This window comes from Scyliorhinus torazame, chromosome 22, assembly GCF_047496885.1.
Source record: "Scyliorhinus torazame isolate Kashiwa2021f chromosome 22, sScyTor2.1, whole genome shotgun sequence".
NCBI classification, from domain to species: Eukaryota; Metazoa; Chordata; class Chondrichthyes; order Carcharhiniformes; family Scyliorhinidae; genus Scyliorhinus; species Scyliorhinus torazame.
In genome coordinates, this window is record NC_092728.1 from 48,667,886 (window position 1) to 48,693,688 (window position 25,803).

Below are 25,803 nucleotides of genomic sequence, written 5' to 3' on the forward strand. Positions count from 1 at the left end.
GATACACTCATTCTCTGGGGAGATATAACCATGTTTAAACTCAAGACCAGTTTTTAGTGCACAGAGCCACTGAGGGAAATGCGACTTGTGGGTTTGTGAGATTTGCCAGGTTTGACAAGGGCCAAATATCAAATTACAGATCACTTAGTGAAACATCAAAAAATGTCATCATCTCCAATTTTCTTGGTGTGTTTCACTTGCTGACATTAAGTGCCTTTTATCATATTTATTTCTATGTTTTATTAAGCCTGTGCTAAATTGATGTGGACATTTTACTCCAAACCACTGGAATCACATTTCACATTCCAACCCAAATGATCTCCAATTGAACACTTGTGCGTCAGCTCCAGTCCAATATTTGCAGCTAATACACAGCACCCAGGAACCAGCATATAGATCCATAGAATCCCTACATTGCAGAAGGAGGCCATTCGGCCCATCAGGTCTGCACCCACCCGCTGAAAGAGCACCCCACCGCGGCCCACTCCCCCGCTCTATCCCCGTAACCCCACCTAACCTGCACATCTTTGGATGCCAAGGGATGATTTTAACATGGCCAATCCACCTGACCTGCACATCTGTGGAACTAAGGGACAATTGATCATGGCAAATGCACCTAACTTGCACATCTGTGGGCTGCGGGAGGAAACCGGAGCACCCGGAGGAAACCCATGCAGACACGAAGAGAACGTGCAAACTCCACACAGACAGTCACCCGAGGTTGGAATCGAACCTGGCTCCCTGGCGCTGTGAGGCAGCAGTGCTAACCTCTGTGCCACCGTGCCGCCCATAACTGAGGATATAGCAATGTTATAACAGCCACAAACCAGCATGATCAAGAGCCCCAGCATTTCCCTCATGCTGAATCTGACCGAATTTAATTCCCCTCAGGTATCCTCTGGAGGGTGGATGAAGTCGAGCAGTGAGAGTCCTCTCAAGCTGATCAGAGAGTTCTGATATCAGCATGTCACTAATTCATCAAACAATTCGCTGCAGGTTTATTTGCCCTGAGGGGTAATGTCCTAATTTAGCTGGCTCAGATCAGATTGGTCGTCCGTTTTACAAACCTGCACGTTCAGCACAAAGTAAAATCAGAAATCCGCAGCACGGTAGCATTGTGGATATCACAATTGCTTCACAGCTCCAGGGTCCCAGGTTCGATTCCGGCTTGGGTTACTGTCTGTGTGGAGTCTGCACATCCTCCCCGTGTGTGCGTGGGTTTCCTCTGGGTGCTCCGGTTTCCTCCCACAGTCCAAAGATGTGCAGGTTAGGTGGATTGGCAGGTGATAAATTGCCCTTAGTGTCCAAAATTGCCCTTAGTGTTGGGTGGGGTTACTGGGTTATGGGGATAGGGGGGAGGTGTTGACCTTGGGTAGGGTGCTCTTTCCAAGAGCCGGTGCAGACTCGATGGGCCGAATGACCTCCTTCTGCACTGTAAATTCTATGAAATCAATGAAAATGTAAAACGGGATTCCAATCCAATTCTGCCAGGCACGGCAGTTAGGCCTCGGGTGCCGGGAGAATCCAAGGAACGCATATTTAAACTAGCCTGATAGCCCAGCGAGATCCAGATTGCGACGTCTCACAAATTCATGAGATTCAACAGCCTCGTCACTGCACCAGCCTCTTTGTGTCTTTGCAGGTCACCCTGTGAAATATTAATTAATGATACCTTGGTGAGGTAGACATTTGGTGGTTTACAGGACAAATCCTGTCACGACTTTAGCATGAGCTCTCCAATTCGACACTCCACTATTTGATTCTGTTTTCAACATTACCATCATTCTCGTTTCAGTACAACTCACTCACCTTAATTACAGCTGTAAGTGGTTGGACATGAGTTTTTAACCTCAACAATCAGACAATTACAAGTGTCATTTTAAACCCTGAATCATTCATTGTTTCGTCAGGCTTGTGGAGCAGGATTTACAATCTCTCCTAGTGGCCACCTGATACACATTCTGAACTTTTATGTTGCTTGCCTTAATTCAAAGGGCTGGGCTCTAGGGTTGCAAGTAGAACAATGCGAAGTTCTGTTCAACAAGAAGTTTGCTATCTGCCTTCCAAGTGACAAGTGATTAAATGAATGCATTTAAATTGCAGCATTACTGTAACGAGCAGGTTTAAGTGTACACCCAGGGAAAAAGGTATAAAGCCACACCTAATCAGTGTCACGAGATCTGTACAACAGTCCTGAGTAAATATGAAAGAACTCATGTAAATCTGTCAAGATTACACTCAATGTCTATTTTGGCTCAGAATTATGTTTTGGTTTGGAGTCAGAAAATTGCAGATACAAGTCCCTCTCCAGAAACTTTACCCCACAATATAGATTGACACTTTGTGCAGTAGGAAGGGTACTTTTTCTGCGAAAAAACGTACAAAATCCTTCTGCCAAACCCCGTTATTCGCCTGGAGCAGGCCTTATTTTGTTTGTATCTAGTCCATACTTGGCATGAGAGCAAACTTTATCTTGTGTACTGGATTGTTGCATCTATCTTTTTAAGATAACACAGCCAAGGAGGGTCACCTAAGCCGGAGCTGCTGCTCCAGGGCAGCCAAGGCCAGCGGCCTCTGTGCCATTTCCCCTTGCTATCAATAAACTTAGTTAAGTTACAAGAAGAGCCTCAACCATATTACTGCAAGGCCGCCACATTGGTGGTGAGGATAAAATTGATTATGCGGGCACAGCCAACGTGCGAGTATTCGGTTTAAATGAAGTCTGAAGGAAGGGAAGACTCACCAGTTGCCTGTCTGGGTAAATAGATACTGCCAGAGCCTAAGGGACAGATGCAGAGCAAACATGAATTGCCTAGTGCAGTCGGAAGTTTGGGAAAATGTAGTAAAAAATCGAATGAAGAGAAAATAACCCTCAGAAGCAAGAGCTGTGGGGCACGATTCAACCAGAAAACGTTGATGTCCAGTTTCGGGCATGTTTAGCGGGGTGTTTCTCTGCACCTGAAGTGCCGAGAGAGAGCCCGCTATTCAAAGGTACTTTACCGTTTTTTGGGCCTCGGCGAGAAACACCTGCCGAGGCCACTCTTTGGTCACTTAGGAAGCATACTCGCAGATCGGGCGCAATTGTTAAAGGCACCTCAATCTTTCAACCGCCCTCAGTGACCCCACTGCTGCCTCCCCACCCCCCTACTTCACCCAACTTACCTCTTCTGGGTTCCCTGAGTCCACCCCCTCCCCTCACCCCACCTCCTATGGGCAAGGCACCCATGGGCCTGACCCTTGATGTGGGCAACCTGGCACAAGGACATCTTGGCACTGCCAGGCTGGCACCATGGCAATGCCCCTGCCAGCCTAGCAGTGCCATCTGGGTACCCTGGCAGTGCCCAGGTGTCAGCGGGAGTTCCAGGGTGCAACGCTGCCCTTGTCCCCGGTCACCCGGGGGGTCTCCGATGGCTTGGGAGACCCCTTAGGTCCACTTTTGTGTGGACTAGTATTAAGCAACACCCAGCTGAGGTCTCCCAGGCACGCCCGTTAGGCCTCGGGCGCCGGGAGAATCCAGCAAACGCATATTTGAATTAACCTGATAGCCCAGCGAGATCCAGATCGCGACATCTCACAACGTTCACGAGATTCAACAGCCTCGTCACTACACCAGCCTCATCGCGAACGTGATTTTGAATTTAAGAAAAGTGGAACTGAAGTTAAAAGAGAAAAAGAAAGGAGAGCACAGGGAGCAGTGCCAGAACCAAAAAGGGAAAAATGTCCCGAGGATTGCAGAGTTGGGAATTTGTGGGAAAGTGAAGAGGCTGAGACCCTCGGTTCCCGATCTGAGCAGGCCCTGCGGGGGACGGTGTCGGGTAACGATCACTGCACTGGTGGACCGCAGGCAGTGAGCGTCAGAGATTTTTGGAAGAGACCTCCATCTGTTCAAGAGAAAGTTAAATAAAAAGTTTTAAGCATAGCCCTTTGGACTTTGAGAGCGCTGGATCTGTCGGTGAAACTGACAAAAAAAAAGAGATAAGGAATGGGACATTGGGAGCAAAGGAAAACAGATTATTTTTGGATAGCTGAGAGGCTCAGAAGGCAGCTGAGGAAGTCGTTGGAGAAGATTTCCACCTAAAATGAGAGAAGTGAAACAGTTTCGAAGGGCAGCCCAAAGGAGGAGCTGCAAGTTCCCGCCTGTGGTAGTATGTATTGGGGGTCATGTGGGACTGGAAGCCCTAATGTCATTGGCTGACAGATCCCGGGTCCTGGTTGGCCGTTGACCTCTAGCTCCGCCCTGAAGGCGGAGTATAAGAAGCCGGAGTCTTCCCCCGCAGGCCAGTTTACTATCAAGCTGCGGGGGAACAGACACGCTTAATAAAGCCTCATCGACTTCACTCTATTCGTCTCACGGAGTCTTTGTGCGCTACAATTTATTAAGCGTGCCTAAAAAGGACTATGGAGCTCAGGATCATTCCAGAATGCCTGAGGATCAGCCCCCACGCAGTGAACGCGGCAGCAGCCTTCAAGCACTGGCAGACTTGCTTCGAGGCCTACCTCAGAACGACCACTGGCCGGGTCACAGAAGACCAAAAACTGCAGGTCCTGCACTCGAGGGTGAGCACGGAGATTTTCTCCCTCATCGAAGATGCGGAGGATTTCCGGACGGCGTTCGCAGCACTGAAAAGTCTCTATGTCCGCCCAGTTAACCAAATCTACGCTCGCTACCAGCTCGCGACGAGACGGCAAGCTCCCGGAGAATCGATGGACGAATTCTACGCCGCGCTGCGGATTTTGGGACGAGCCTGCAGCTGCCCGTCGGTGAACGCAAACGAACACACGGACATGTTAATGCGCGATGCTTTTGTGGCAGGTATGCAATCCTCCCAAATCCGCCAAAGACTTCTAGAAAAAGAGTCGCTAGGACTCTCAGAGGCACGGGCCTTAGCAGCCTCCCTAGACGTGGCCGCGCGTAATACCCGCACCTACGGCCCCGACCGCGTGGCAGCCCATTGGGCCCCGTACGTACCCGTCGCGGCAAACCCCCTCCCCCCCCCCCCGGACACCCCACAGGCTTGCGCGGTCCAAACGCCGAGTCGCACCGGGGGCTCCCGCTGTTATTTCTGCGGCCAGGCGAAACACCCCTGACAGCGCTGCCCGGCCCGCGCAGCTATCTGCAAAAGCTGCGGGAAAAAGGACCATTATGCGGTTGTGTGCCGGTCCCGCGAGGTCGCCGCTGTCCCGGGAGAACAGGGAGCCCTGCAAGCCGTTTACGCGCCCCAACCCCCCCAGCACGCCATGTACGACCCGCAGGCGCAGCCGCTCTGGGTCCCGACCACCGCGGTCCCGGGAGAACAGGGAGCCCTGCACGCCGCTTACGCTCCCCAACCCCCCTCCCCGCAGCCCATGTATGACCCGCCGCCGGCGCTACCGCTTTGGGTCCCGGCCAACACTCTCCACGGAGAGGAGGGAGTTTTGCGCGTCCCTAATGCCCTCCTAACCCCCACCCCGTGCCCCACGCCTGACCCGCCTGCGCCACCTACTTGGGCCCCGACCACCGCTGTCCCCGGTGAGGGAGCTCCGCGCGGTCCTAGCGCTCGCGGTCCTAGCGCTCGCAGTCCTAGCGCTCGCGGTCCTAGCGCTCCCCAGCCCCCCCAGCGCACCATGTGCGACCCGCAGACGGCCCCATTTTGGGTCCCGGCCACCACAAGGGGAGGAGGGGCGCCGCCATCTTGGACCGCCCCAGACCTGTACGACGCGTGGGGCGGCCATTTTGTCCACCCCCGCCGCCATCTTGTGACCCCCCAGCCACGTGCGATGTATGGGGGCGGCCATTTTGTCCATCCCCGACGCCATCTTGGACGGCAACAACGGACCCCACTCCACTACTACAACCACGTCTCGCTTCAATTACGCTCGATCAAGCTAGGCCCCGGACACTCCAGACGACGACGACAACGGTGCTAGTAAACGGCCACGAGACGCTATGCCTAGTCGACTCCGGGAGCACGGAGAGCTTTATACACCCCGACACGGTAAGACGCTGTTCCTTGACCACCTATCCCAGCGCACAAAAGATTTCCCTAGCTGTAGGATCCCACTCCGTACAGATCCAGGGATTCTGCATAGTTACCCTAACGGTGCAGGGGAGGGAGTTCAAAAACTACAAACTAAACGTCCTTCCCCAACTCTGTGCCCCCACCTTGCTGGGATTAGATTTCCAATGCAATCTACAGAGCCTTACGTTCAAATTCGGCGGCCCAATACCCCCACTCACTATCTGCGGCCTCGCAACCCTCAAGGTACAACCCCCGTCCTTGTTTGCGAACCTCACCCCGGATTGCAAACCCGTCGCCACTAGGAGCAGACGGTACAGCGCCCAGGACCGGACCTTCATTCGGTCCGAAGTCCAGCGGCTACTAAAGGAGGGCATAATCTAGGCCAGCAATAGTCCCTGGAGAGCGCAGGTGGTAGTAGTGAAGACAGGGGAGAAACAAAGGATGGTCATTGACTATAGCCAGACCATCAACAGGTACACACAACTAGACGCGTACCCTCTGCCCCGCATATCCGACATGGTCAATCGGATTGCCCAGTATAAGGTCTTCTCCACCGTGGACCTCAAGTCCGCCTACCATCAGCTCCCCATCCGCCCAAGTGACCGCAAGTACACAGCCTTCGAGGCAGACGGGCGATTATACCATTTCCTACGGGTCCCTTTTGGCGTCACAAACGGGGTCTCGGTCTTCCAACGGGAGATGGACCGAATGGTTGATCAACATGGGTTGCGGGCCACGTTCCCGTATCTCGACAATGTAACCATCTGCGGCCACGATCAGCAGGACCACGACGCCAACCTCCAAAAATTCCTCCAGACCGCCAAAGCCTTGAACCTCACGTACAACGAGGACAAGTGCGTTTTTAGCACCGATCGGCTAGCCATTCTGGGCTACATAGTGCGCAATGGGATAATAGGCCCCGACCCCGAACGTATGCGCGCACTCATGGAATTTCCCCTCCCGCACTGCCCAAAAGCCCTGAAACGCTGCCTGGGTTTCTTTTCATACTACGCCCAGTGGGTCCCCCAGTACGCAGACAAGGCCCGCCCCCTAATACAGACCACGACCTTCCCTCTGTCGACAGAGGCTTGCCAGGCCTTCAGCCGCATCAAAGCGGATATCGCAAAGGCCACGATGCGCGCCATCGACGAGTCCCTCCCCTTCCAGGTCGAGAGCGACGCCTCCGACGTAGCTCTAGCGGCCACCCTTAACCAAGCGGGCAGACCCGTGGCCTTTTTCTCCCGGACCCTCCACGCCTCAGAAATCCGCCACTCTTCAGTAGAAAAGGAAGCCCAAGCCATAGTGGAAGCTGTGCGACATTGGAGGCAGTACCTGGCCGGCAGGAGATTCACTCTCCTCACGGACCAACGGTTGGTAGCCTTCATGTTCGATAATGCACAGCGGGTCAAAATCAAAAACGACAAGATCTTAAGGTGGAGGATCGAGCTCTCCACCTTCAACTATGAGATTTTGTAACGTCCCGGAAAGCTGAACGAGCCGTCCGATGCCCTATCCCGCGGCACATGTGCCAACGCACAAATTAACCGCCTCCAAACCCTCCACGAGGACCTCTGCCACCCGGGGGTCACTCGGTTTTACCACTTCATCAAGTCCCGCAATCTCCCATACTCTTTAGAGGAGGTCCGTACAGTCACGAGGGACTGCCACATCTGCGCGGAATGCAAGCCGCATCTTTTCAGGCCGGATGGAGCGCACCTGATTAAGGCTTCCCGCCCCTTTGAACGCCTCAGTCTCGATTTCAAAGGGCCCCTCCCCTCCACCGACCGCAACGCATATTTTCTTAATGTGGTGGACGAATACTCCCGCTTCCCTTTTGCCATTCCCTGTTCTGACATGACCGCGGCCACAGTCATTAAAGCCCTGAACAGCATCTTCACACTGTTCGGTTACCCCGCATACGTCCACAGCGACAGGGGGTCCTCTTTCATGAGTGACGAGCTGCGCCAGTTCCTGCTCAGCAAGGGCATAGCCTCAAGCAGGACGACCAGCTACAACCCCCGGGGGAACGGGCAAGTAGAGGGGGAGAACGGCACGGTCTGGAAGGCCGTCCTACTGGCCCTACGGTCCAGGGACCTCCCAGTTTCACGGTGGCAGGAGGTCCTCCCGGACGCTCTCCACTCCATCCGGTCGTTATTATGTACGAGCACTAATCAAACGCCTCATGAGCGTCTCCTTGTTTTCCCTAGGAGGTCCTCCTCTGGAACGTCGCTGCTGACCTGGCTGGCGGCCCCAGGACCCATCCTGCTCCAAAAGCATGTGCGGGCACACAAGGCGGACCCGTTGGTCGAGAGGGTTCACCTTGTCCACGCAAACCCCCAGTACGCCTACGTGGAGTACCCCGACGGTTGACAGGACACGGTCTCCCTGCGGGATCTGGCGCCCGCCGGCACCACGCACACCCCCCCGACACCATCAACCCAACCCCCCCCTTCCTGCCACCACCGCACCCCGCGACCGGCCCCTTCCCAGGAGGATCGGTTCCCCTCCCCTCAGCACCGACCAAGAATAAAGCCCAAGCTGAAACCGTAAGGCTCCTGGAGGCGACAACACCGGTACAAGCACCACCACCACCGGGGCCGAGGCGATCGACACGGACGACCAGACCACCCGACCGACTCGTGGTGTCGATCTAAAACTAAATATGGACTTTTCACAAGAACATTTTGCTTTTCTTCCCATACCCTCTGTAAATAGTTGCAACAGGACAAAATTGTACAATACTGTATTGCCTTGTGAATGTTTTTTTCCTCCCAGGACCAGCCCTGTAAACCCTTACCACCATACGAAGCATCACCCCGCCGGGTTCATTTTTGACAAGGGGTGAATGTGGTAGTATGTATTGGGGGTCATGTGGGACTGGAAGCCCTAATGTCATTGGCTGACAGATCCCGGGTCCTGGTTGGCCGTTGACCTCTAGCTCCGCCCTGAAGGCGGAGTATAAGAAGCCGGAGTCTTCCCCCGCAGGCTAGTTTACTATCGAGCTGCGGGGGAACAGACACGCTTAATAAAGCCTCATCGACTTCACTCTATTCGTCTCACGGAGTCTTTGTGCGCTACACCACCAAAACTCCAGAAGCTCAAGAAAGGAACAGAGAGAGAAAAACTATAGCTGGGAGTGAAAAAAAGGAAAGTTGACCGTCTTAAAGTGGTAATGCATTTAAAGTTGTACGACCTTTAATGCAAAATCCACAAGAGGGAACAAAGGACACGGGATAGGAAAATCAGAGAAGACCCCAGATGTAGGGCAACTTTAAAAAGGGTGTCGATAAGAAATGGACGTCCTCAGAAAAGGTAGTGAAGACCTCAGGGAAGAGGCAACGAAGACCTCGAAGAAGAGGCAACAATGGAGCTCAGAGGGGTAATATGTCATCAAGGTAGAGCAATGCCAACTCAGAGAAGGCAGTAAAAGAAACATCAGAGAGGGTGGAACAGTGGAAGGCCTCGGCCCGGAGAGGGGTGGTGGTGGGGAACCACAGAGAGAACCCAGGAAATGGGCAACAGAAGACCTTATAGGACTAAATGAAGAGTTGATGGCGATGAGACTCAGTTGCATTCCGTTCCTTTGTAATGTAATGAGGAATTCCTTGGAAGTTTGGCAACGAGATGCAATCAAACAATTAAGCTGTAATCAGTCAGAAAGTAAGACAAGACACAGCAGAAGAAGAGCTAAGAGTGAAGAGAAAAGAGTTGGGTAAACTTACCCCAAAACTACAGCGAGTAGGAGTTGAAAATGAATTAAAAGTTTGTGACCCTGGTTTAAACAAGAAGCGGCCCCGCTAAATCAAAGTTAAGAAAAATAAGTACTATTCAGAAGGTGGAAGTGGCTCAGAAAATTATCAAAAGCCAGTCAGGAACAGCACAAAATTCACTCGTCAGTGGTAAGGGAACTAGAGTTACTGTAAGAAGATGAAAAAAAGGTGAGAGAAAACGCACAAGCAAAACTCGACAACAGAAGAATGGAACCTGAGTCAGGCCAAGAGAATCCCGTTGTAATGGAGGCTATCAGTTTTGTGATGGTGAGAGAACTGCTAGTCTCAGAGTGAAACGCATCAAAGTTGTGACCCATGGCGTACATGTAGGACATCCTGCATCATCGACTGCAAGGATCACCGTGCTGTTCAAGCAGAAATTAGAGCAGTACTGCCATTTACGGGAGCCATTATTGGGAATTCTTTGGAGATCCAATCGAATGGTCAACGACCGGTTGTGTGGAAAATACCGATGAGTTTGAGAAATGGACATTCTGCAGAGAGGCAGAAACTATCTAATGTTTGAGGGTGCTGCGGAGGACATAGCGGTGGACCAACCCAAAGAAAGAACACAACCGTGGGGACAAGTTAGCAATTCTATAAAATTGTCTGATAAACAGTACAAGAAGAAGGAAGAAATGTTGAATGTGAGAGCAGCTACAACAAAAGGAATGTGGCAACGGTCTGAAGCCATGCACAGCATGAGAAGGGAGAGCCCGTTATAAAATGCTATTGGAAGAGAATGTTGGATTCACCTTGAAAGAGACTCCGAGGCGGATAAACTGAATGGATTGCTAAAGCAGAGGGAGCGACTAGAGAATGATTGTGATCCTTTCTGTAGAATCATAGATCCCTACAGTGCTGAAGGAGGCCATTCGGCCTATCGAGTCTGCACAGACCCTTCGAAAGAGCGCCCCACCCAGACCCATGCCCGTGCCTCATCCCCACAACCCATCCTAACCTTTTAGACACTAAGGGGAAATTTAGCACGGCCAATCCACCTAACCTGCACATCCTTGGATTGTGGGAGGAAACCAGAGCACCTGCAAGAAACACGGGGAGAACGTGCAAACTCCACACAGACAGTCCACCAAGACCAGAGTGCTAACCACTCTGCCACCGTGCAGCTCAACAAGAGAAAGTTATTGCGGCAAAAGGAAAGCCACAGTGATCGAGGAAGGACACTGACGTGTTCAGTGAAAGAGTATTAAACTGGCAGAAAATGTCAATGGAGCGGGAACTTCCTGCAAAGAGCTGGAAGCCAAGGTTGGAACACTTCCATCAGACAAATGGACTTTGAGCAAAACTAGAACTCGCTGAGTAGAAAAAGCAGAAATCAAGGAGAACAGCTTAAGCATCGGATACAGACAGATACGCTCTCAATTGAATGAGAGATTGGGAAGACAACTGTTGGGAAATAAAACTGAGTGGGAACAAATTCGGCAACAGGTTGAAGGCTGCAGTCGCTGCAGAGAACTCTCCTAACACCCAGGGGTCACGTGAAGTTGTTCATTCATCCAAGGGGACTTCAGATGATCATCAAGAGAGAGGAAAAGAGTTGTTAAAAAAGGAAGACTGACTGTGGGAGATGGAGTTGGAACAGGCTCAGACCAATCGCAACTGTTGGCGACAGAGAGAGACAAAAAATTTAGGAGTGGAGGTGGAAGCAGATGTATGGTATAAGGAACTCTTCATGTCCAAGCAGAAGATTAGTTGATACAGAAGAGAAAATGAAGAGAGTGAAAAATGAAGCCACTCAGCTCTGGAAGTTGTGTCCGAGATAACTAGATAAAGCAGTAATTCAGGCAGAGAAGGAAACTGAGATAAGTGCCTATTCCTGTGTTGTATTGTTCTTTGTTCTTTATGACTAGCCGGAACAAGGTCACACTAATAGGAATGCACTAGAACAAACATGGTAACATAGTCGATGGAAAATATGCGAACAGGAAGACGAGGAAGAGAAGGAATTTGATCACACGACTAAGTACCAGAAATAGAGTACCATGACCGTTGCCTTCGCTAGTGACAGGCCAAGTTGTAAATGAGACATAAGGTGGTGATGGTGGTACCGGCAAACATTGTAGAGTGAGGTGCCTGACAGGGAAAGGATCAACGGAGGATTGGAAAGTGACACTGTCTGCAGAGCAAAGGACGTGGCCCATGGTCAGCGCAGAGCGTAGGACAGAACTGGGAAAGCAGCTGGCCTGTATGGAAGAATCCCATGAAAGATCATTTGGAACTGTGCATAATTGAAGCCTGCTAGTAGGAGTGTTATGTTAAAAGAAAGCCCCAAGATCTCACCATTGAACAATTGCTCCATCGATGTCTGAATGTTTAACTTGTGTATAATATTGATGTAGAATTTGGGTTGAGCAGATTAATTTTGAAGATTGTATAAAAATGTTAACGGGGGAGGGGATGACATGGATTGTGGCTTCTGTCTCTTTAAGACAGCACAGCTGAGGAGGGTCACTTGGCTCTGGAAACCAATGGGGAGCGAGAGTGGGTGATTACCCCAGAGGATGGAGTCACCTCTTGGGCAGAGTACATCGGGGAGCCATGTAAGAAACATGTGAGGACTGGAGCAGCCCGGAGCGGCTACTCCAGGGCAGCCAAGGCCATTGGCCTCTGTATCACTTCCCCTTGTTATCAATAAACTTAGTTTAGTTATATGAAGAGCCTCTGCTGTATTATTGAAAGGCCACTACATCTTGTATCTAACCCATACTACACCCATGTATAAACATTCTGTAAAATCCCACTGATTCTCTTTATTGTTTGCACTGGTATTTGCAAGATGCAGGCTGGATATAGATGAGGCGCCACAGATACAGCAGCCCGCCGCTATTTATGTGTGAAAGATTAACTACTTCATGCCTTGTCAAGAAGTGAATCAAGGGACCTGCAGCTGTTATGATTGGGTCGTGAGTTTATTATTTGTGCTGAGGTGTTTCATGGGTGACGACACAATGCCTTTCCCTTGGGTCTGACAACAATCTAAAGCTATTGAGAGCAAGGGAACATTGCTTAATTCAACGGCACATCCTGCCCATAGGAACTGATGATTACGATAGGCAAATCACGTTGGTCAAGGAAAGGAAATGCGAATGGAATCTGGTGGTGGATCGGGTGGGGGAAGGGGTGCGGGAGTGTATTGGTTTCAAAATAAATCAAATAACTGTGTTGCTTATAACACCAGCGATTGTGCGGCTGTAACCAGGGCAACTCCCTTGACATTACCTCAGCTAAGAATTATGGAGTGTCAGCAGCACAAACATGTCACTGGTGTGCTGTTAACATGCAAACATGTCAGATGCATTAAATAAGTTTCACAGTGACAAAAACTGAATGTCTTTTCTGTTTTCACTGATATTTGTATTACTGCATCTACAGTATGGACAAGGCAGTGGAATTATCACTGTGAACTCACTTTCTGCGTTTCTTTCTCAATGGTGCACAGCCTTCTTGCACCAGAGTCAGAAAGGTTGTGGGTTCAAGTCCCACTCTGGAGACTTGAGTGCATCAACCAGGCTGACACTTTGAGGTTGTGCTGCACTGCTAGATGTCCTGGGCTGGATTCTCTGCCGCCTGATGCTGGAGAAGAGTTCCCGATGCTGCGGAGAATCCAGTGTTGGGAGAAAAAATGGAATTGCCGCCTGCTCTGGCCCTCTGCTGGCATCGGGATAGAGGTTTGTGCCCTGTGCCAGCGAGAGGGTTCAAATGAGTCATTAAGACCCATTTGTATCCTATTACCGGGCACCATGGGCGGGATTCTCCACCCCCACGCCGAAGTGGCCGCGCCGTCGTGAACGCCGTCGAGGTTCACGACGGCGCGGAACGGCCCCGGTCCCGACCGATTCAGGCCCTGACAATGGGCCAGTATTGGGGCCGCGTCATCTACACGCGCCAGGCCTTGTCGCCCGCGTAAAAGCGGCGCTGCATAGATGACGCGGCCTGCGCCGCATAACTGGCATCATCCGCGCATGCGTGGTTGCCGTCCTCTCTAATTCCGCCCCGCAAGAAGATGGGGGACGGATCTTGCGGGGCCGCGGAAGGAAGGAGGTCCTCCTTCAGAGAGGACGGCCCGACGATTGGTGGGCACCGATCGCGGGCGACCCCACATTGCAGGTGAAGCTCGGTGCAGGATCCTCCCTCGCCCCCCCCACAGGCCGCCCCCCCAGCGTTCACGCACCGCTCACGACTGCAGCGACCAGGTGTGGACGGCGCCGGGGGGAACCCGCCGTTTTGGCCTGGCCGCTCGGCCCATCCGGGCCTCAGAATAGCGGGGGTGCCGGAGAATCGCCATTTTGGGTGTCTCGGGCGATTCTCCGGCCTGCGCCGCGCAGAACTCGACGGGGCCGTTCCCGCCACTTGGGAGAATCGCGGGAGGGCGTCAGACCGGTGTCCCCGGTCATTTTGGCGGCCCAGGCGATTCTCCCAACCGGCGTGGGAGTGGAGAATCGCGCTCCATATTCTCCGGCCCCTCGTGATTCTCTGGTCCTTTGGGCCGGTAATAATGTGGGTGAGAATTGGTGTAGGTCCTGACAAGCGTGTACTTGACATGGAGGACCACGTGGTAGGCCAGGTGGTTAACCCTTTAAGGGAGTTGCCCCCAAGTCCATTGGAGGGTGACCCTCCCTTCAACAATGCAAGACCTGTCCATGCCACCCCCACCTGGCGCTGTGAGGCAGCAGTGCTAATCACTGTGCCACCATACCACTCTTCCCAGGACTGAAGGAAAGGTAATTCCTGGGGTCCTGGGGACAGGAGGGTAAGGGATCACAGCATTGGAGGGTAAGCTAGTGGGGGAGAGATGCCACGAGCACCAAGGTCTGGAGGAGACGGTGCCCTAAATCTGAAGAGGTCCTTCTTGCCCGAGATGGAGAAAAGCTTTTGGGTTGGATTCTCCGTTTCAGAGGCTAAGTGGCGGCGTGAACGGAGAATCCGTGAGAAGTTCACGGTTCCGGTGAGGGGCTATCGCTGGCACCACGCGGAACTCCCGTAGATCGCGGCGAAACGGCCGGAAAATGACTCGGTCCCGAGCCGTGCATCCACAGGGCTGGCGCCCTGTACAGGGCGTGCCATAAGACATGGCGCTGGCCATGCTCAAACCTAACCCGCCAACCGCGACCCAACAGCCTCCCCCCCCCTTGGCCACCCCCGCCAGTCCTAGCAGGAGCTCTCCCCGGCCAGCAGCACAGATCCCGGATGAGTGTGGCGGCGCTGGACACTGTCCACAGCCGGCATGCTAGGTTCCCTACCGTTGGGACCACATGTGGCCCGCACCATTAGAAACCCGGCTCATTGGGATGGAGCATCGCGAGTGGGCAGGCCGATGATGCACCAACGGTGTTGAAACAGCACGGGTCGTGCGTCATGCTGATGCCTGTTTGGAAGCATGGTAGACCGGCATCAAACCGGCGCTGGCCCCAATTCCGCCGTCAGAATCAATTTTCCGCCCGATCGCCGATCACGATTTTGGCTCGGGCTACGGAGAATCCAGCCCTTTGTCTCTGGTTCCCACCCTAACTGCACCCACTCCCTCCAGTCTAAAAATTGAGGTTGGGCGGGAAAAGGCTGTTAAATGGCAACTTAATGGCCTTACTAAGTGAAAGGGCGTGTTTCCTGCCTGCCTGAGGCCCTGGCCGCCAAAGTGTGAAATTGCACCAGGATTTGGTCCCCGGGTGAGTTCCCGGGCTGGCTATTTATTTCTGAAAATTGTATGTGCAGAAAAGTGAAGCACTATTTAAATGCTCCAGCCTTACCTCTTGAGCGGACTGCAAGTGAAAGAAAGATTTCCAGTTCTATAGCATATTCCATGAGTTCAAGATGTGCCAAAGAACTTTACAGCCAAATAAGTACTTTTGAAGGGTAGTCCCCAGAGGCGGACTTTCAATGAAACACACAGCGCTACAGGACGGGCTCCCGGCCATTGGGGGGTCCCATGCAGAGAGGTGACTGTTGTGGCTGGGAACACCATGGGAAGACTAATCAGAGCCTTGATAGCTCATAATTTTCTGATAGGCTCTTTTCTTAGCCTATCAGCCGGCAATACAGAACAGCATCGGGCTCTGATTGGCGGACTCCCCTTCGGAGCGGGAAACCAGTTTGCCAGACGTTGAGGGGAGGTGGAGAGCAGAATTAGGCCATTTGGCCCATCGAGTCTGCTCGGCCATTTGATCATGCCTAATCTCATCCTGGCCTTAACTCCACCGTTCTGCCCGTTCTCCATAACCCTTCAGCCCATTACCAATTAAAAATCTGCCTATAATCCTCCTTAAATTTACTCACTGTCCCAGCATCCAAACTTTGCGGTAGCGAATTAGAGCAGTTCAGACACAGATCTCCTGAATTGGGGTGAAGTTTTTGAACTTTCAATGAGTAAAGGTGCAAAGTGGCAGCCAGGTTTCTGGCATTCGGTCTGGCAGGCAGCCTGAGGTAAAAGTGAGGTCGCCGACCTAACATTGGGGTGAGAGTTCGTGTAGCCTTCAGCAAGGCGAGGAGGAGACGCCGGCCAATGGCTGTTGAGGGGGCGACTCTCGACCTCCAGACGAGGATGGGCAACCAACCAAAAAGATCAGAGGTCACCAGGCCAGGTAGCCAGCAGAAGCAACCAGGCAACCAGCCAGGAGCACACGCGGTCATTGAGGCTCGAGGTCCAACCACCGGAGTGAGAGATGAGCAGAGCAGCAGTAGGGAGGGGTGAAGAAGGACAGGTATGTCTCGCAGAATCGAGGAGCAGCGGCCAGCGGGAGCGAGGCGACTCGACCAGAGCCAGAGGCCAGCCAGGCAGCACAGCTGAGAGTGAGAGGGCTGGGCAGTAACCTGAATGGGCGGGGAGGGCGAGAGAGAGAGCAGACTCCAGGCCAGAAAGCAAGTGGTGAAAGGCAGGCAGCTAGCCAGAAAGCACACACGGTCGTTGAGGCTCGGCCACCCGAGCCGTCGTCAGGGACGGGGCTCGATGGCGTTGGGGCGGGGCTTGACATCATTGGGGGTGGGGCTCGACGGCATTGGTGGAGGGCTGCCACATCACCAGGGGCCAGGGCGTTGACGTGGGTCCCCAGCAAAGCGGGAGAGGCACGGGGCCTCCAAAAGTGTAAGTTCCCCTCTGGTCGCCACTGTTATAATGTAGAAAATATGGCAGCTGGTTTGTATACACCAAGCAGCTAAAAAAAGCAATGAGGCGATATGTATAGTGCTGTTGGTTAAGAGACAAATGTTGTGCAGAACACCTGTGAGAACAGCTCTGCTTTACTTCAAAAAGTGGCATGAAATCATCTACCTGAGAGAGCATCTGGGCCTCAGCTCATCGGAGTGTCAGCCTAGATTTGATGCTAGAATCTGTGGAGTGGGACTTGACCACCTGAGTCAGAGAGGAGGGCATTTCCCACTGTGCCTTGGCTGACACTATAGTCAGTAGGTGGAATATAATAATTGTACTTAACCCCAAAACTGTGACACAAACTTTTACACTCTTTCTAGCAGCTGAAGTGTTGGATAAATCGGTTTGTGATTGTTATCATTAAACAAGCTGAGACACCGTAGAACAGACATGATGGACAATCGTCTTCAAATAACTCTGTATCGAGTAAATGGATATCTTACATTTTTCTATGACACTCTTTCATTGACTATTTTATGAGAAGTTGTAACTCATTTAAAACAAATTATTAAATTTTTCTGTCAAACAGCAGATGTATGAATGCGAGTGTTTATTTTGTCAATTAACATCATGAACAGGAATTACCCAGCTAATACATTCCTGTCATAGAATCATAGAATCCCTACAGTGCAGAAGGAGGCCATACAGCCCATTGAGTCTGCAACTGATGGAAATAAAGATATGATAGGTGAGGACCTTGAGATGATTGTAATCACTAAGGAGGCAGTATTGGGCAAGCTAATGGGGCTAAAGGTAGACATGTCTCCTGGCCCTGATGGGATGCATCCCAGAGTGTTAAAAGAGATGGCTAGGGAAATTGTAAACGCACTAGTGATAATTTATCAAAATTCACTAGACTCTGGGGTGGTCCCAGAGGATTGGAAAGTAGCAAATGTGACACCACTGTTTAAAAAAGGAGGTCGGCAGAAAGTGGGTAATTATAGGCCGGTAAGCTTAACTTCGGTTGTAGGGAAAATGCTGGAATCTATCTTTAAGAGGGAAATTGTCCCATTGGGCAGACGCAGCATGGGTTCATAAAGGGTAGGTCGTGTCTGATTAATTTGGTAGAATTTTTTGAGGACGTTACTAGTGCAGTAGATAACGGGGAGCCAATGGATGTGGTATATCTGGATTTCCAGATAGCTTTTAACAAGGTGCCACACAAAAGGTTGCTGCATAAACTAAAGATGCATGGCATTGAGGGTAAAGTGGTAGCATGGGTAGAGGATTGGTTAACTAACAGAAAGCAGAGAGTGGGGATAAATGGGTGTTTCTCTCGTTGGCAACCTGTAACTAGTGGGGTCCCTCAAGGATCAGTGTTGGGCCCGCAATTGTTCACAATTTACATAGATGATTTGGAGTTGGGGACCAAGTGCAATGTGTCAAAGTTTGCAGACGACACTAAGATGAGTGATAAAGCAAAAAGTGCAGAGGATACCGGAAGTCTGCAGAACGATTTGGATAGGTTAGGTGAATGGGCTAGGGTCTGGCAGATGGAATTCAATGTTGCCAAGTGTGAGGCTATCCATTTTGGTAGGAATAACAGCAGAATGGATTATTATTTAAACGGTAAGATGTTAAAACCTGCTGCTGTGCAGAGGGACCTGGGTGTGCTGGTGCACGAGTCACAAAAAGTTGGTGTGCAGGTGCAACAGGTGATTAAGAAGGCTAATAGAGTTTTGTCTTTCATTGCTAGAGGGATGGAGTTCAAGACTAGGGAGGTTATGCTGCAATTGTATAACGTGTTGGTGAGGCCACATCTGGAGTATTGTGTTCAGTTTTGGTCTCCTTACCTGAGAAAGGACATATTGGCACTGGAGGGAGTGCAGAGGAGATTCACTAGGTTGATCCCAGAGTTGAGGGGATTAGATTATGACGAGAGATTGAGTAGACTGGGACTGTACTCATTGGAGTTTAGAAGGATGCGGGGGGATCTTATTGAAACATATAAAATTATGAAGGGAATAGGTAGGATAGATGTGGGCAGGTTGTTTCCACTGGTCGGGGAAAGCAGAACTAGGGGGCATAGCCTCAAAATAAGGGGAAGTAGATTTAGGACCGAGTTTAGGAGGAACTTCTTCACCCAAAGGGTTGTGAATCTCTGGAATTCCTTGCCCAGTGAAGCAGTTGAGGCTCCTTCTTGAAACATTTTTAAGAAAAAGATAGATACCTTTCTAAAAAATAAAGGGATTCGGGGATATGGTGTACGGGCTGGAGGGTGGAGCTGAGTCCACAAAGATCAGCCATGATCTCATTAAATGGCGGAGCAGGCTCGAGGGGCCAGATGGCCTACTCCTGTTCCTAGTTCTTATGTTCTTATGCAACGACCCTCCGAAAGAGCACCCTAACCTAGGCTGACTCCCCTGTACACCCACCTAACATTTGGACACTGTGGGACAATTTAGCCAGTCCACCTAATCTGCATATCTTTGGACTATGGGAGGAAACCGGAGCACCTGGAGGAAACGCATGCAGACACGGAGAGAACATGCAAACTCCACACAGACCTAAGGCTGGAATTGAACCCGGGTCCCTGGCACTGTGAGGCAGAAGTGCTAACCACCGTGCCCAATGTCCTGCAAGGCTGATTAGCAGTGGTATTTAGAGAAGAATGCAATGCTTTCAACAGGTCAAAGCAACCCAGTACTGCACATTTAATGGACAATGTTCAACTAGAACTGAGGCAGGAGCTGTTGGGAAAAATCTTCTGGGTGCTATGTCCCCCTCCCAAAAGCAATAGAACAAAACCCTAGATTCGCAATCTAAAAATCCAATCTGCATTACTCAGCTCCAACCGAGAAAATTCCTCAAATGACAATCCCACGTGTTTCACAATCATGTTGCATTGCTGAACGCGAGGTTGTCATTCAATAGATGAAAAAAGAATTTGCAAGTCTCAGAAGGGTTTCTCAGTAACTGAGACACACAGCAGGACAAAAACAACCGCAGGCGAATGTGATATGTTTCTGCATGATTCAGGGTGACTGGCCGAGGAGCTCCAGGCAGCACTGAGCCACCAAAGCTATGAGTTAAATCTCAGTCAGATATGGCCCAAGTGCCGTTCTGAAGAAACATTCTTGTGCCGGTGCCAAGGACACTCAGAAAAATGTATCCGCCAGACAATCCTTTCATCAATCGCTCTCGGTCCCTGGTTTCATTCCGAGTGATCGAGCCTTCGGTACTCAACTGTTCTGAGAACCTTCAAGAGCATGTGGAATACTAATATGCCGTTCAGGCCCTCGAACGTGCCCTGCTTTCCCATAAAATTGTGGTTGACCTTTACCTTAACTCCAACTCCCTCCTGGGATTCCATGACCCTGAACACCCTTCGCTAACAGAAATCCAGTAAATGCACAGAATCAAATGAGGGCCGTTGTAAGAGGTGCAGGAATGGAGCTTAGCATCCAGTGGGTTTTCCCACTTTGAGAATCCTATATACAGCATCGGGAAAGTGTCCCACCCCTGCTCAGAATCTCTGCCATTCATAAAATAGGAGTGGAGTCTAGGGGCAGGCGTTTTTCGAAAAAATTGCGGCGTGCATAGCAGACAGGAGAAGCAGCCTTTCACCTGGCAGTGGCAGGTTCTTGCTCAGTATTTTGGGGGCCTGAGAAAAAGAAATATGTGACTACGCTTCAAAAGTACTGTGTGGAGTTTGCACATTTTCTCCACGTCTGCATGTATTTCTTCCGGGTCCTCCGGTTTCCTCCCACAGTCCAAAGGTGTGTAGGTCAGGTGGGGCTACGGGGACAGATTAGGGGGGAGTGGGTCTAGGTAGGGTGCTCTTTCAGAGGGTTGGTGCAGACTCCATGGGCTGAATGGCCTCCTTCTGCACTGTGGGAATTCTATGGTTTTCACACCACCTCCATGGCAGGTAGCCTCTGATTCACCTGCTCCACCGTCCCCTCAGCACCTCAATCAGCAGGGCGCTCCATTTAAAGGCCGTCCCAGCACTCCCTTTCGAGCAGGAAACCATCAATCCATTGGGATTGCCCCAGCAGCCCCAAACACACCTGAAACCACCATCACAGCTTCCAAAGTCAGATCGGCCTTCCTGAAAGTGAACCCTCGGAAGGTGACGGGTCCGGACGGAGTCCCTGGTCGTGCACTCAGGTCCTGCACGGACCAGCTGGCAAATGTGGTCGCGGACATCTTCAACCTCTTCCTACTCCGTTCCGAGGTCCCCACCTGCTTCAAGAAGACCGCTATCATACCGGTGCCAAAGAAGAATCAGGCAATGTGCCTCAATAACTACGGTGGCCCTGACATCAATCATAATGAAGTGCTTCAGGAAGTTGGTCATGAAGTGCATCACCTCCATACTCCCAGGATGCCTAGATCCACTGCAACTCACATACATAGAACACAGAACATTACAGCGCAGTACAGGCCCTTCGGCCCTCGACGTTTTGCCGACCTGTGAAACCACTCTAAAGCCCATCTACACTATTCCCGTATCATCCATGTGTTTATCCAATGATCATTTAAATGCCCTTAATGTTGGCAAGTCCACTACTGTTGCAGGCAGGGCATTCCATGCCCTTACTACTCTCTGAGTAAAGAACCTACCTCTGACATCTGTCCTATATCTATCTCCTCTCAATTTAAAGCTATGTCCCCTCGTGCTAGACATCACCATCCGAGGAAAAAGGCTCTCACTGTCCATCCTATCTAATCCTCTGATCATCTTGTATGCCTCAATTAAGTCACTTCTTAACCTTCTTCTCTCTAACGAAAACAGCCTCAAGTCCCTCAGCCTTCCCTCATAAGATCTTCCCTCCATACCAGGCAACATTCTGGTAAATCTCCTCTGCACCCTTTCCAATGCTTCCACATCCTTCCTATAATGCGGCGACCACAACTGCACGCAATACTCCAAATACGGCCGCACCAGAGCTTTGTACAGCTGCAACATGACCTCATGGCTCCAAAACTCAATCCCTCTACCAATAAAAGCTAACACACCGTACGCCTTCTTAACAATCCTATCAACCTGGGTGGCAACTTTCAGGGATCACTGTACATGGACACCGAGATCTCTCTGCTCATCCACACTACCAAGAATCTTACCATTAGCCCAGTACTCTGTCTTCCTGTTATTCCTTTCAAAATGAATCACCTCACACTTTTCTGCATTAAACTCCACTTGCTACCTCTCAACCCAGCTCTGCAGCCTATGTCCCTCTGTAACCTGCAACATCCTTCTGCACTGTCCACAACTCAACCGACTTTAATATCATCTGCAAATTTACTTACCCATCCTTCTACGCCCTCCTCCAGGTCATTTATAAAAATGACAAACAGCAGTGGCCCCAAAACAGATCCTTGTGGTACACCACTAGTAACTGAACTCCAGGCTGAACATTTCCCAACAACCACCACCCTCTGTCTTCTTACAGCTAGCCAATTTCTGATCCAAACTGCTAAATCACCCTGAATCCCATGCCTCCGTATTTTCCACGATATCCTACCGTGTGTAACCTTATCAAACACTTTACTGAAATCCATATACACCAGATCAACTGCTTTACCCTCATCCACCTGTTTGGTCACCTTCTCAAAGAACTCAATAAGGTTTGTGAGGCATGGCCTACCCTTCACAAAACCGTGTTGACTATCCCTAATCAAATTATTCCTTTCTAGATGATTAAAAATCCGATCTCTTATAAACCTTTCCAAGACTTTGCCCACAACAGAAGTAAGGCTCACTGGTCTATAGTTACCGGGGTTGTCTCTACTCCTCTTCTTGAACAAGCAAGGGGACAACATTTGCTATCCTCCAGTCTTCTGGCACTATTCCTGTAGACAATGACGACATAAAGATCGAAGCCAAAGGCTCAGCAATCTCCTCCCTAGCTTCCCAGAGAATCCTAGGATAAATCCCAGCCGGCCCAGGGGACGTATCTATTTTCACACTTTCCAGAATTGCTAACACCTCCTCCTTATGAACCTCAAGCCCTTCTAGTCTAGTAGCCTGTATCTCAGTATTCTCCTCGACAACATTGTCTCTTTCCTGTGTGAATACTGATGAAAAATATTCATTTAGCACCTCTCCTATCTCCTCGGACTCTACGCACAACTTCCCACTACTGTCCTTGACTGGCCCTACTCTTACCCTGGTCATTCTTTTATTCCTGACATATCTATAGAAAGCTTTAGGGTTATCCTTGATCCTACCCGCCAAAGACTTCTCATGTAGTCTCCTGGCTCTTCTTAGCTCTCTCTTTTGGTCCTTCCTGGCTAACTTGTAACTCTCTAACTGAACCTTCACGTCTCATCTTTACATAAGCCTCCTTCTTCCTCTTGACAAGTGATTTAACTACTTTAGTAAACCACGGCTCCCTTGCTCGACCACTTCCTCCCTGCCTGACAGGTACATACTTATCAAGGACACGCAGTGGCTGTTCCTTGAACAAGCTCCACATTTCAATTGTGCCCATACCCTGCAGTTTCCTTCCCCATCCTATGCATCCTAAGTCTTGCCTCATCGCATCATAATTGCCTTTCCCCCAGCTATAACCCTTGCCCTGCGGTATATACCTATCCCTTTCCATCGCTAAAGTAAACGTAACCGAATTGTGGTCACTATCACCAAAGTGCTCACCTACCTCCAAATTTAACACCTGTCCTGGTTCATTACCCAGTACCAAATCCAATGTGGCCTCGCCTCTTGTTAGCCTATCTACATACTGTGTCAGGAAACCCTCCTGCACAAATTGGACAAAAACGGACCCATCTAAAGTACTCGAACTATAGCGTTTCCAGTCAATATTTGGAAAGTTAAAGTCCCCCATAACAACTACCCTGTTACTTTCGCTCCTATCCAGAATCATCGATGCAATCCTTTTCTCGACATCTCTGGAACTTTTCGGAGGCCTATAGAAAACTCCCAACAGGGTGACCTCTCCTTTCCTGTTTCTAACCTCAGCCCATACTACCTCAGTAGGCGAGTCCTCATCAAACGTCCTTTCAGCCCTTGATAATACTGTCCTTGACTCACAATGCCACCCCTCCCCCTCTTTTACCACCTTCCCTGAGCTTACTGAAATATCTAAACCCCGGAACCTGCAACAACCATTCCTGTCCCTGTTCTACCCATGTCTCCGAAATGGCCACAACATCGAAGTCCAAGGTACCAACCTGCCGCAAGTTCACCCACCTTATTCCGGATGCTCCTGGCGTTGAGGTAGACACACTTTAAACCACCTTCCTGCCTGCCGGTACACTCCTGCAACCTTGAAACCTTACTTATGACCTCACTACTCTCAACCTCCTGTATACTGGAGCTACAATTCAGGTTCCCAATCCCCTGCTGAATTAGTTAAAACCCTAATTAATAGGCCGCAATCGGTCCATAGCAGACGCCATCTCCCCGGCCCTACACTCATCCCTGGAACATCCCTGGAACTCCTACATCAGACTCCTATTTATTGACTACAGCTCTGCCTTCAACACCATAATCCCAGCCAAGCTTATATCAAAGCTCCAAAACCTAGGACTTGGCTCCTCACTCTGCAACTGGATCCTTGACTTTCTGACCCATAGACCACAATCAGTAAGAATAAACCTCCTCCATGATAGTCCTCAATACCGGGGCCCTGCAAGGCTGCATCCTTAGCCCCCTACTATACTCCCCATACACACACAATTGTGTGGCAAAACTTGGCTCCAACTCCATCTACAAGTTTTCTGATGACACGACCATAGTGCGTCGGATCTCGAACAACGATGAGTCAGAGTCCAGGAGGGCGATAGAGAACCCAGTGGAGTGGTGTAACCTCAACAATTTCTCCCTCAAAGCCAGCAAAACTAAAGAGCTGGTCATAGACTTCAGGGAGCAAAGTATTGTGCACACCCCTGTCTGCATCAACAGGGCCGAGGTGGAGATGGTTTGCAGCTTCAAACTTCTAGGTGTGCTCATCACCAAAATCTGTCCTGGTCCACCCACATCGATGCTACGACCAAGAAAGCATCCTATCGGGCTGCATCACAGCCTGGTATGGCAGCTGCTCGGCCCAAGACCGCAAGAAACTTCAGAGAGTCATGAACACAGCCCAGTCCATCACACAAACCTGCCTCCCATCCATTGATTCTATCTATACCTCCCGCTACCTTGGGAAAGCATAATCAAAGACCCCTCCCACCCGGCTTACTCATTCTTCCAACTTCCATTGGGCAGGAGGTACAAAAGTCTGAGGACACGCACGAACAGACTCAAAAACAGCTTCTTCCCCGCTGTTACCAGACTCCTAAACGACTCTCTTATGGACTGATCTGATTAATATTACACTCCTGCATGCTTCACCCGATGCCTGTGTCTATGTGTTTACATTGTGTACCTTGTGTTGCCCTACTATGTATTTTCTTTTCATGTACTAAATGATCTGTTTGATCTGCATGCAGAAAAGTACTTTTCACTGTACCTCAGTACATGTGACAATAAACAAATCCATCCAATCCAATCCCCTGACACTTGATCATGGATCAGGGCAGAGGATGGCAGCTAGGAGGGCTGCCCCAAGAGTTTCAGAGACCTCCCTCACCAGACTGTTGGATGCAATGGAGGTGTGTTTTAATGTACTCTAGCCCCTCCCCCCACTCCCCCTGCTCCCTGCGCACAGGGTGGAGACCATCTAGCAAGGAAACTAACTCAGCATGGGAGGTGGTGGTAGCAGTGGTCAGTGCCAAGGAGGACAGGCATACAGTGCCGTAAAAGGATGAGTGGGCTCCTCCGTTCGGCCAGGGTGAGTCACTCCTCCCATCACTCACAACTCTAACACTCACACACCCATCATACATCTACCAGCAACTCACTCACAACCAGCACAAGAGACACTACCACTCGCTCACCCACACACATCTTCATCTCCCCTTC